Genomic DNA, 13,055 nt, shown 5'->3' with positions numbered 1-13,055 from the left:
ATGGGACTCGGGCAGAAATCATGTTCATGGATGAGAGTATTAACGTTATTGTAGTATGAAGCAGAGCAGGGCCGAGTGATGTTGGAGCTGAATGAGACCGCTGAAGCGATTGCTAATGAGAGACGAGTGTGACATGTCTCGAGAGCAGCGGCACTTTTATTACGCTGCAGTCACTGCTTCCGCTTCTTCCGGTCAAGCGTATGTGGGGTAATGCGCCATTGTTTATCATATTAGATACATTTGTGTGTTGAAAGTTGTTATAAAGCTACTCTGCGTTCGCTTGGCAGCTGCTATGAGACACTTGTTGCACACTGCAGTAAGCTAGATCGATATTAGTCATGGTAAAACATGGTACTCGCTGTAACAAGAAACTATATAACATGATTAGTTTTCTGTTAGTGAATGAATCCAAACAGTTTTATATGTTTATATATTATATGTTTTATTAGACAGATGAGGAATATAATGCGGCTTTGGTGTTTCCATGGTTTCTACAAAATAAAACAAGAAACCGAGGGTAACGCGGGTATGATGTCATTGATAGACGACGCACGGACACAGCCCATGTCCTAGTTAAAATTGCTTATTTCTCTGGATTTAAACATTCTTGGAAACATTTGGAATAATGTAAGTACACAAGTCAACAAAATATATAACACTGTTCTAGTGTTTTTTTTTTTTTTTTTTGATATTTGAATCCATATCCTACTGTACATATTGTGCCTTTAACTGGTTGCATATGTCAGATTTACTGCATGACTCAGGCAGTTGCTATCAAACATTGTTTTCTTAATCAACTGAGTCAGTGTAATGGTGAAGGGATAGATCTAATAGGCCAATTTATGGAAGGTTTGCGAAGAAATTTCATGCTCCCTTGTAAAAGTATTTTTTCAGTATTTTTAAAATACAAAAATACAGTAGTTTATTTTGATACATGGTGTGGCTGCTGTATTTTGTAGTTTATTTTGATACACTTAAAATAAAGGTATTTGGTGTTTATATTTTAAAATACATTTTGATGTATTTTTGCCCAACCCTGATGGGAAGTATTCCTGGTTCCAGCTGACCTAACAATTTACATGATTTGAATTATAGAAGTAGATAATGTGTTATGTGTATGCCAGGTTAAAGATTAGATTGTCTAGATTTAAACTGACAGTGTGTTTGCTTCTCGAACTATGCTAGGAAGACTGCCTACGGTTGATTTTGATATTCTAGGTATTATCAACTGGCCAGAATGTTGAGATCACAATAGACGTGAAGGACTATAATGTGTTAAGAGTTCGCACAAGTACTGGGCAGCTAATCCATTTAGTGCTTTGTAAGTAATTAACAAGATTTTAAAAATTATACAATGTTTAATAGGGAGCCAATGCAGTGTTGACAGAACCAGGCTAATATGGTCATACTTCCTGGTTCTAGTAAGAACTCTAGCTGCTGCATTTTGGACCAGCTGGAGTTTGTTTATTAGGCATGCAGGGCAACCACCCAGTAAAGCATTACTGTAATCTAGCCTTGACGTCATAAACGCATGAACTAACTGTTCAGCATTTGTCATTGAGAGCATATGTTGTAATTCAGATATATTTTTAAGATGGAAGAATGTGGTTTTACAGATGCTAGAAACGTGGTTTTCAAATAAAAGATTGGTATCAAAGAGCACACCCAGGTTTCTAACTGACAACGAAGACCCCAGTAATTAAAATCTGTTTTTTTTTTTTTTTTTTTTTTTTTTCAGAATTAAGTAGTAGGAAATTGCTAGTCATCCAATTTTTTTTATATCAGATATGCATTCCGTTAATTTTGTGAATTGGTAAGATTCATCAGGGTGCAAAGAAATATAGAGCTGAGTATCATCAGCATAACAGTGAAAACTAATGCCATGCTACCTAATGATATCTCCCAAGTGTAGCATGTACAAGGTGAACAGCAACAGTCCTAGTACTGAGCGTTGCGGTACCTTGTGGTACGGTCAGATAAGTATGATTTGAACCATGCCAATGCAATTCCACTAATGCCAACATAATTTTTGAGTCTATTCAAAAGAATGTTGTGGTCAATAGTGTCAAATGCAGCACTAAGATCCAGTAACACTAATAGAAAAATACAGCCATGATCCGGTGATAAGAGCAAATAATTTGTAACTCTAATGAGAGCTGTCTCAGTACTATGGTACGGTCTAAATCCTGACTGGAAATCCTCACAGATACCATTTCTTTCTAAAAAGGAGCATAGTTGCGAGGATACTGCCTTTTCTAGTATCTTTAAGTAGATTCGAGATTGGCCTGTAATTAACTAATTCTGCAGGATCAAGTTGCGTTTTTTTTAACCCTTTAGAACCTGAAGCTAAAATAGCCCGTTTTCACATATTATGTTTTTTTTCTTATTATAAAATTCTCACACATTGTGCTATCTTCAAGTGCAAGGTGTCTTTTTTTTTTTCAGAAAACAAATGGCTTTCAATAAATTACAGTTATTGACCATTAATATCTATGGCAAGTTTATAAATGGAATTTAAATAGACAAAAAAAAAAAAGACAGGAATAGATTTTCTGATTTTTATTTAGAAAAAAAGAAGAATCTAACACTTCAAACTTGAAAATTCTATACAAGTCTTTTTGCACAGTTTTCATTCAGGGGAAATTTTTTTCATACATGCATACATATACTACATATGCGCGCAGATATGCATGCATACATTTACCGCATGAACAAATTATACAGATACACACAACAAATGCGAAAGTCTCGCTTAGCCTCCTCCCAAGTCATATCAAAAATCATCCCAATCGTTGTGTACTCCTTCGCCACGTTTTTGTTTGTTTCTTCTATTATTTATGCGATCCAAAACTCCCTAAACTGCAGCTTTCCATATCTCTCTATTCAAATCCTCCTTCCACCCACTCTCCCTGAAAGTGGCTGCCATTTTTTTGACGGAAGGCACAAAATTAACGTAATAACCTATATATTGCCGAAAAGCCCACATTGTCTACTGTCTGCAGCAATTTGAATTATTACGATGGCGGTTGAAGAGTTACGGTAACACGAAGACAGCTTGGTTGGATGTGTCGGCGCCGACAATTCTTCCTCCCCTATAGCAAAGAATGAATGCAATTTTTCCTCAGGGACACTACAATGCACTGTCTGATGTGATACTGTAGTAGACGGTTGCATAGTTATAATTTTCTCTCTAATATTATCAATCTTGTATAAAGAAGTTCATAAAGTCATTACTGCTGTGCTGTTTGGAAACGTCTGGGGTTGAAGCTTTATTTCTCTTTAATTTAGCCACTGTATCAAATAAATACCTAGGGTTGTGTTTGTTTTCTTCTAAGAAGGTTGAAAAATAATCAGATCTAGCAGTTTTTAAGGCCTTTCTGTATGCAATCATGCTCTCTCTCCACGAAATGCGAAAAACCTCTAGTTTTGTTTTCTTCCAGCTGCACTCCATTTTTCTGGCTGCTCTCTTAATCCTTTCGCATGTAAGTTTAAAATATTCTGGCTGACCCCCCAGCGTGAGTTTTTTTAAGGTGACCATTATTTAGAACGTATCACTTTATTGTTTCCATGGTGAGGTGTCATTGCTTGTCACATAACACACCACAGCGCTGTATGACTGATGATCTGCTTTTATTTAATTTTTCCTTTTTTATTCAAAATATTCACAAATTTGTTAGCTATAGCATGAAATATCTGATATTCCGATTGTCAAATATGTGCAAGTGGATGTGTTTTGCTGTTTAAACACCTTTATAACGATTGCGTTAGTTGAGCCATATGCGCGATGGGTGCCGCCATGTTAGTTTGCGCCGCACAGAGAATCGAATCTGTTGGATTTATAACACTTAAATTCATCCACTTCTCCCGAAATACATGAAAGTAAGTGAATCGGTGAACTGGGGAAGAATAGAGTAAACTTTAAAGTTACTTTCACAATGTGTTTGATTTGATATGACTAAAACGTGTTGTCTAATTATAATGGAAAGGGTTGTTATTTCCGCTTCTATAGACATCATTGTGTATTATACAAACTCTAAATATATTGTTTTGTTAGTACTCATGTTTATTTAAATGTCTGAAACCTAAAATAAACATTATTTGGTTGAAAACACTGCATATGTGTGACATATGAAAGCGCTGCGCGCGTCCGTCTCTGGTTTAGCGCCAGCCAAAGCGCGCAAGCACATTTGAATTTGGCAGTTGATCACGTGAGGTGCTGAACATTCTAATCACACTGGTGTGATCGTACGCTCCTGGGGCCAGCCAAGACTGATCATACATGTCAAAGGGTTAAGGGTGTGCTCGTTGTACCGCGGCATTGGACTAATTTCTTTAATCTTTTTTTAAGTGCAAACTAGCAACTGTGTCTAAAGTGCTGGAAAAGAGAGAGTCAATAGTTTCTGTTGCAACACTGAGTTCTTCAAAGCTATCTGGTATGCTGAGGAAATGAAACTGATCAGGAAGATTATTTATAAAGCAATCCTTAGTGTTAGAAGTGATGGTTCTAATATATTTGTAACCGGGATTCATCGCTCTGCTGCAGAATTTTAACGGAATCAATATTGATTCCATGTGACAATATTAGATCTAAAGTATGATTACGACAATGGGTGGGTCCTGACACGTGTAGAGTTAAAAATGTCTGTAAATGCCAAACCCAATGCATCTTTTTCATTATCTACATGGATATTAAAATCACCAACAATAAGGACTTTATCTGCAGCCATTACTAACTCTGATAGAAAATCAGCAAATTCTTTGATAAAGTCTGTATGGTGCCCTGGTGGCCTGTGTACAGTAGCCAGCACAAATGTCAAGCGGGATTCATCATCTACAGTAGATCTAGAATGTTTCATAAAGCACTATCACTTCAAAATAATTATATTTGAAACTAGACCTCTGAGTAATATTGAAAATATTGCTATAAATTACAACAACACCTCCCCCTTTGCCTTTCAGACGAGGCTTGTGATTATAACAGTAACCTTGAGGGGTGGAATCATTTCAAGTAATGTAATCACCTGGTTTTAGCCATGTTTTTGTCAAACATAGCACATCTAGGTTATGATCTGTAATCATCTCATTTACAAAGCGTGATTTTGTAGAAAGGGATCTAATATTAAGCAGACCTCTCAGCCCCACACGGCTTTCACTGAGCTCAGGATTCAGATCACCCAGGATAAAAGCCATGGGTCCAGCCACGTCCATTGAATTTCTGGGCATTAATTCCAGGCCTCACTGCCCAAGGAAAATCATTAGGATAATTCTGGTTGCTTCCACCCTCCTAGACAATCCAAACTGTTCTATATGGGAGCTGATATCTTTGCTCAGTCACTTAAACTTTGCGATGCACATAATCCTGCAAGGCCGCCCTTTTATCTCAGATCTCCTCTCCCTCTTATCTTCATTTCATGTGCTAGAGGACCAAATCTCCTTAACTAGTTTGTGCTGCAATGAGCTCAGTTTATGGATAACCTTCCTTAAACAATGGCACAGTCTATCCTTTTTTTTTATTAATCTGGTTTCTCTCCCAGTGGATATTCAACTGTTTACTGACGCAGCTCCCGCCATCGGATTAGGGGGTTTTTACTAAGGCCGTTGGTTTGCGTCCATGTGACGGGAAGGTTTAGGGGCGGGGTTAGGGGTAGGTCATTCGTACGAATTCAAAAAATGTACTAATTTGTACGAGTGTGGTTTACGAATTAGCCACCTCGTAAAATACATACGAATTGCTGTGAGATTGGGTTGGATTCACTGCAGTCAATAAAATCCTCAGCGCTGTTCAAGCTGAATCCTCTAGTTGTAGCAGCCTTCCTGTGGGGTAAAGAATGGTCCACCAACAGTAACAATACTACATTGTGACAACGAAGCAACTCTGAACTGCATTAATAAAGGCCATTCACATTACCCTGCACTAATGCCTCTCCTGAGATGCCTCATTTGGATTTCAGCCTGCGATAAATTCATCATAACTGCAAAACATGTTTCCGGGTCCAAAAATCAAATAGCTGACTCTCTCTCTCTCTCTCTCTCTCTCGTTTTGCCTTCCAGAAATTCAGGCTGCTGGCACCAGAGGCAGACCCATTCCTAACCCCAGTACCTCACTATTCAGAGCTGATATTCCCATAAGCCAACCATTGAAACCCCTCCTTAATACTTCTCTCAATTCCATTCTTCAAGCCATTTCAACTAGAACTTTCCAATCCTACCTAACTGCATGGAAGAGTTTTAAGACTGCTGCAGCAGTGATATTCCGTCATTCTCCCATAGGAGCTCAGCTTTCGGGCTAAAATTTCTCCACTGCTGTAGCAGTGATGTTCCCTCTGCTCCCACAGAGGAAAAATTTTCTCTAAAAAATGTTTCTCCACTGCTGCAGTAGTGATGTCCCCTCACGCTCCTGCAGTAGCTCAGTTTCCCTGGCAAAATTGTCTCCACTGTCACAACAGTGATGTTCCCAATGCAACAGTGTTCCCCTCCTACTGTCCCACACACACATGCATATAACATTCTGTTTATGTAGTTTACATGATAAAAGTAATCTTAAAGTAATCTTAAGTTATACCTCTAGTTAAAATAATTTAAACAGGCTTTTTGGGCAAAAAAAGTTTGGGCAAAAACTCCTGGCAATGATGTGTTTTTGTGTATTTTATTTTATTTAATTAATTAATTAATTTATTTATTTATTTTTTCACAGCACTGAATGTCATATATTGATTGTGAAACACAGAACACCTCACTTATATGATTTTATGGTGAAATTTGCCATTTTTTCACGTTAACCCAGGTGTATTTTTAACAAGAACAATGTGCTGTGGCTTTAATTCAGCGTATGTGGCGCATCAAAAATAGACTCAAAATATATGGAAATATACTACAAAATATAATGCAATATATTACATAATACATTTTCATATATGGGAAATTAGTGCTTATATTTTTCAATATTTACCATGTATGGCTATATATTGATAAATATAAAATATAGTAGTCAACATTTGAAGTCGATCAAAACCTTTCATCAAACCTTCTTCTTAGGACAACTTAGTTCTTAGGACAACTTTGATGAACTTTTTTGATCCACTTCAAATGTTGACTACTGTATTTAGAAATGAACAAAAAAATAGCATTACATGTAATATTCATAAAGTTTTATCCTTTATTGTGTACATATATTGCACATACATGTTCCCATATAAATGTGAATGTATGTATGAAGAGTTCATTTGCAAAAACAAATTAATTCATTAAATTCATTAATTCTCACAAATCATGTTTATTATTATTAATATTATTATTATTATTTTTTATTATTGTGCATCCCAAGTAATATCAATCAAACTGCAACTGGATTGTTTTGATTAAGTAATAAAAAATCCAGGTAACTTACAAAATTACAGTTCATTGAAAGTATGTTTATATATATATAAAAGTTTGTTTTTTAGCAAAAGCAGATAACTCCAACAGTCTTTTTTTTTTTGGCAAAAGCAGATAACTCCACATTTCATGTTTCAGAGTTAAACAAAACCAAGTAATTGCTTTGTAATTGCATTTAAAACACACTCAAACACATGTGGGCACACACACACACTAACAGATCGGCACACACATTCATACACACACACGCATGCAAAAGGACAACCAAGGGTTCAGCATGTAGGACATGTATGGTGTACAAGGACTTGCAGGAGTTGAAATGATAAATTTCGAATAAAATTATAAATTTAGTCAGCTTTGATGAAACTCCCCTCAGCTAGCACGTCTTTTTGAAGTTACAACAATTTTTAAAGAGAAATTTTGGAGGATTTCAATATAAGAGAAGGCGAGCTTAAATTTGTTGCACAGCCCTATTTGTTTGAACCATGAGAGGCGCCTAAGCTTACAATACTCCTACATCCTGCGTCATACATCGTGCCAGAGGATTACTCATTTGGCGCAAGTCGACTTGCGCATTCTGCCTACGGTTGTCCGCCGGAAGCTAGTTATTTGAATTTATAAAGTTTTATGTTTATATGGATATTTTTCTTACAAAAACGCATCGCTTCGCTTCAGAAGGCCTTTATTAAAGCCAAGTTTACACTGCAGGACTTTAAACATCGGCAGATCGCTGTGCTGTTCACACTACATGACACTATGTAAATGATCCGCAACAGGAGGTTACACACTACACGAGCTGACAACAAATGTCACCCAACGACTTTATTTGAAAATGGATGTTGGGAGGAAATAAGATTAAATTTTGAATTCAATTTCACACATAAGTTTAAAATATTCTGGCTGACCTCCCAGAGTTAAGGCAACTGTTATTTTAGAACGTTTCCCTTTGTTTCCATGACGACGCGTCATGGTTGTCACGTGACACACCGCGGCCAGCCGGCCACGCTGTATGACAGTGACAGATGTATTGCTTTTCTCACCATCTGATATTCCGATTCTCAAATATGTTCAAGTGAGTGTTTTGTCATTTAAAAACCTATGCAATGATCTTAATATATAACGTGAATTCATTCATTTGTCCAGAAATACATGTGGCCGGTGAACTGGGAGAACGTCTCGGTTACAAAGATAACCCTCGTTCCCTGAAGGAGGGAACGGAGACGTACGTCGGACAGACCGACGAATAGGAATCTCGCTAGAGAGGCCAATCTACTTCGAGTGTAACTACAACGAGCCAATGCACATTGGCATGCAATCATATGCATCAGCTGCTCGCCTCGCAGCGCGGGTATATAACGAGCAGCAGGTGCGTTGCATCTTCAGGTTTTCGCTGAGGAGCCGAACCGGATAGGCGGCAGCATCAGCGGGGTACAGCGACTGTGGCGACGGGACGTACGTCTCCGTTCCCTCCTTCAGGAAACGAGGGTTACCTTTGTAACCGAGACGTTCCCATTCAGTCGGTCACGTTCGACGTACGTCGGACAGACCGACGAATAGGAATCCCTACCAAAGCGCCACAGGGGCTGCCCTCTTCCAGCGCTCTGTTGTAAGCCACCTGAACCCCCTTGCCTACGGACGGTGGGACAGGGCTAACACAGAGAGTGTCGATCACTGCTGTTCCCCAAAACCCATTCAGTGAGACTATTGGATAACGCTGGGAAAGCGTACCCTTCCGCTGGGAAAGGAACGCTTCGGAAGCCACATCCTTCCCGAAGGAGTTATATGGAGAAGTACATATGGACTAACCCGTAGGCTGTACTACATATGGAAGAACTGGGGTGACTCCAACTCGATGAGAGGTGGGTTCTCCCAGAGGGAAAGACACGGGCTTCGTTTAGGAGCAACCGTGGAACTAGACATATGGGATCCCAGTAGGGTCACACATATGGTACCCAGCCTAAACCCGGTTCTCAAGGATACAACGGAGTATAGGCCTAGCGCCAGACGCTCCGCCACGTCGGCTGCCGAAGGGAGATCGGAGGACTCAACAGGGTCTGCCTTGTAGGGACTCTCTGGAGAAAAAGCGCATGTAAGCGCAGCAAGCCAACACTAAGCCGGGGCCTCTCCGTGCCTCTGACCTGAGGTGAGAACACGGGAGGAGACCGGCTCGACACGAAGGCTATAGAATCTAGCGAACGTGTTAGGTGTCGCCCAGCCCGCAGCTCTACGGATGTCTGTTAGCGAGGCGCCACGAGCCAGCGCCCAGGAAGATGCGACGCCTCTCGTGGAGTGCGCATGCAACCTGAGCGGGCAGGGCACGCCCTGAGCTTGGTAAGCCAGGGCGATGGCGTCCACTATCCAGTGGGCCGTTCTCTGCTTAGAGACAGCCTTTCCCTTCTGCTGGCCTCCATAACAGACAAAGAGCTGGTCTGAGGTCCTGAAGCTTTGAGTTCTGTCTATGTACAGTCGCAAAGCGCGAACTGGACAGAGCAAAGCCAGGGCTGGGTCTGCCTCCTCCGGGGGCAGCGCTTGCAGGCTCACTACCTGGTCCCTGAAGGGAGTGGTAGGAACCTTGGGCACATAGCCAGGCCGGGGTCTCAGTACCACGTGGCCGTCACCCGGCCCGAACTCTAGGCACGATTCGTCGACCGAAAAAGACTGCAGGTCCCCTACCCTCTTGATGGAGGCCAATGCAACCAGCAGCAAAGTCTTCATAGACAGAATCTTTAAGTCTGCTGATTGCAAGGGCTCAAAGGGAGCAATCTGAAGTGCTTTCAGCATCAGAGCAAGGTCCCAAGAGGGTATGGAGGGAGGACGAGGAGGATTCAACCGCCTCGCCCCCCTAAGGAACCTGACGACCAGGTCGTGCTGACCAACAGACTTGCCATCTATGTGGTCATGATATGCGGAGATAGCAGCAGTATGGACTTTGAGGGTGGAGGGGGACAGCCTACGCTCCAACCCCTGCTGCAAGAAGGAAAGCACGACACCGATCGAGCATCTTCGGGGGTCCTCTCAACGAGAAGAACACCACTCGACGAACAGGTTCCACTTCAAGGCGTAAGCCCGTCTCGTAGACGGTGCACGTGCCGAAGTGATGGTGTTAAGTACCTCGGGGGGGTAAGTCACCTAGAACCTCCGCGTCCCGTCCAGGGACCAGACATGGAGTTTCCAGAGGTCTGGACGCGGGTGCCAGAGAGTGCCCCGTCTCTGAGAAAGAAGGTCCTTCCTCAGAGGAATGGGCCAGGGAGGGGCTGTCGCGAGGAGTGAGAGTTCTGGAAACTAGGTCCGGTTGGGCCAATAGGGCGCAACTAGCAGGACCTGCTCCTCGTCCTCCCTGACTTTGCACAGGGTCTGTGCAAGTAGGCTCACTGGGGGAAACGCATATTTGCGAAGGCCCTGGGGCCAGCTGTGCGCCAGTGCATCTGTTCCGAGTGTTCCCCCGGACAGGGAGTAAAACAACCGGCAATGGGAGGTTTCTGGTGAGGCAAACAGGTCTACCTGAGCCTCTCCGAACTCTCTCCAAATCAGCTGGACCACCTGGGGGTGGAGTCGCCACTCTCCTGGCCGCGCAGCTCGTGATAGCTCGTCGGCCACACGGTTGAGCACACCGGGAATATGAATGGCACGAAGCGACCTCAGATGCTTCTAACTCCAGAGGAGGAGATGGCGGACGAGTTGCGACATGCGACGGGAGCGTAGACCACCTTGACGGTTGATGTACGCAACGGTCGCAGTGTTGTCCGTACGGACCAGTACATGCTTGCCCCGTAGCGGCCCTTTGAGGCGGCTCAGGGCAAGGCGTACCGCTAGCAACTCGAGGCAGTTGATGTGCCAATGCAGATGGGGGCCCGTCCAACCCCTGACACTGCATGCCCGTTGTACGTGGCACCCCAGCCTGTGGCAGAGGCATCTGTGAATACCACAGCATGCCGGGACACCTGCTCTAGGGGTACTCCAGCCCGAAGAAACAAGGGGTCCGACCACGGGCTGAAGGTTTGGCGGCACACCTGAGTGATTGCCACCTGGAACGTGCCGCGTTGCCATGCCCATCTCGGGACCCAGCCGTGGAGCCAGTGTTGAAGCGGTCTCATATGAAGCAGACCGAGCGGGGTTACTGCCGCTGCGGCTGCCATATGCCCCAGGAGCCTCTGAAAAAATTTCAGTGGAACCGCTGTCCTGCCGTTGAACGTATTCAGGCAGTTCAACACCGACTGAGCACGTTCCTCTGTGAGGCGTGCTATCTGTTCGACCGAATCCAACTCCATACCGAGAAAAGAGATCCTCTGCACCGGGGCGAGTTTGCTCTTTTCCCAGTTGACCTGAAGACCCAACTGGCTGAGGTGTCTGAGCACCAAATCCCTGTGTTCGCACAACTGATCCCGGGACTGTGCCAGAATGAGCCAGTCGTCGAGATAGTTGAGGATGCGAACACCCTGTTCTCTCATGGGAACAAGGGCTCCCTCCACGACCTTCGTGAAGACGCGGGGAGACAGGGCCAGCCCGAAGGGTAGGACTCTGTACTGATATGCTCGACCTTCGAACGCAAAACGCAGGAATGGCCTGTGTCGCGGAAGAATCGAAACATGAAAGTACGCATCCTTCAGGTCGATCGCTGCAAACCAATCCTGGGGACGGATGCACTCGAAAATGCATTTCTGCGTGAGCATTTTGAACGGTAGCTTGTGAAGGCTCAGATTCAAAACTCGCAGATCCAGGATCGGTTGTAACACACCGCTTTTCTTGGGTACAATGAAGTAGGGACTGTAGAACCCTGACCTCATATCGGCTGGAGGGACCGGCTCTATCGCGTCCTTCGCCAGTAGGACCGCGATCTCCGCACGCAAGACACGGGCATCGACAGCCTTCACTGCAGTGAGGTGGACACCCCTGAACTTGGGGGGGACGCCGGGCGAACTGAATCGCATAGCCGAGCCCGATGGTCCGAATGAGCCAGCGAGACGGACTGGGGAGCGCTAACCAGGCTCACAGAGACCGTACAAGCGGGATCAAAGGGACCGCAGGCGTACCCGCAGTGAGGCAGCGAGGTGGAACACAGGGACGCAGCTCGGGAGGCTCTCTCTGCGAGGTGGCCCGAAGCGGGGTCAGAGTGTGCTGTGCAACACCTACCTGGTTCCACGGTTGGGCAGGGGGTGCAGGAGAGGCTTTGCTGCCTTCTCGACTGCACGCTGCTGCCCTCTGGCGAAGGAAGAGGGGGATGAGAGTGGTGAGGCTTTTCTCCTCCCACTGCTCTCCGAGCCCTCTTCAGACCCAGAGATGGAGGAACTGCTCTCTTTTTGAAAATTTGGGTACCGCTGGCTGTTGGACCAGCGGGAGAACAGAAACAAACCCAACCAACAGGATTTACCACCCGGCCCTCCTCCGGGGGGGGGGAGAGCAGCCCCACCCATCTCTGGGTCACCCGTCTCAGGGGTGATTTTTCACTAACCACTTAAACAGTAGCAGAGACGGGAGGCGTCATCTTCCTGCAGCGGACACAGTAGAGCAGACTGGGCCGGAGTTTTTTTTTTTTCTTCTGCAGGGGACGACACCCTTGGCGATGAGCAGACTGAGGGCCCACGAGGAACTCAATGGTTTGTCGGGGGAGGCTCCCCGGTCTGCCACTAACTGAGGAGAACTGCTGGGCTCAGTCCCTGACAGTGTCACCGAAAAGGCCACCT

The sequence above is a fragment of the Ctenopharyngodon idella genome, chromosome 18, assembly GCF_019924925.1.
Source record: "Ctenopharyngodon idella isolate HZGC_01 chromosome 18, HZGC01, whole genome shotgun sequence".
NCBI classification, from domain to species: Eukaryota; Metazoa; Chordata; class Actinopteri; order Cypriniformes; family Xenocyprididae; genus Ctenopharyngodon; species Ctenopharyngodon idella.
This window is presented reverse-complemented; position numbering follows the sequence as displayed.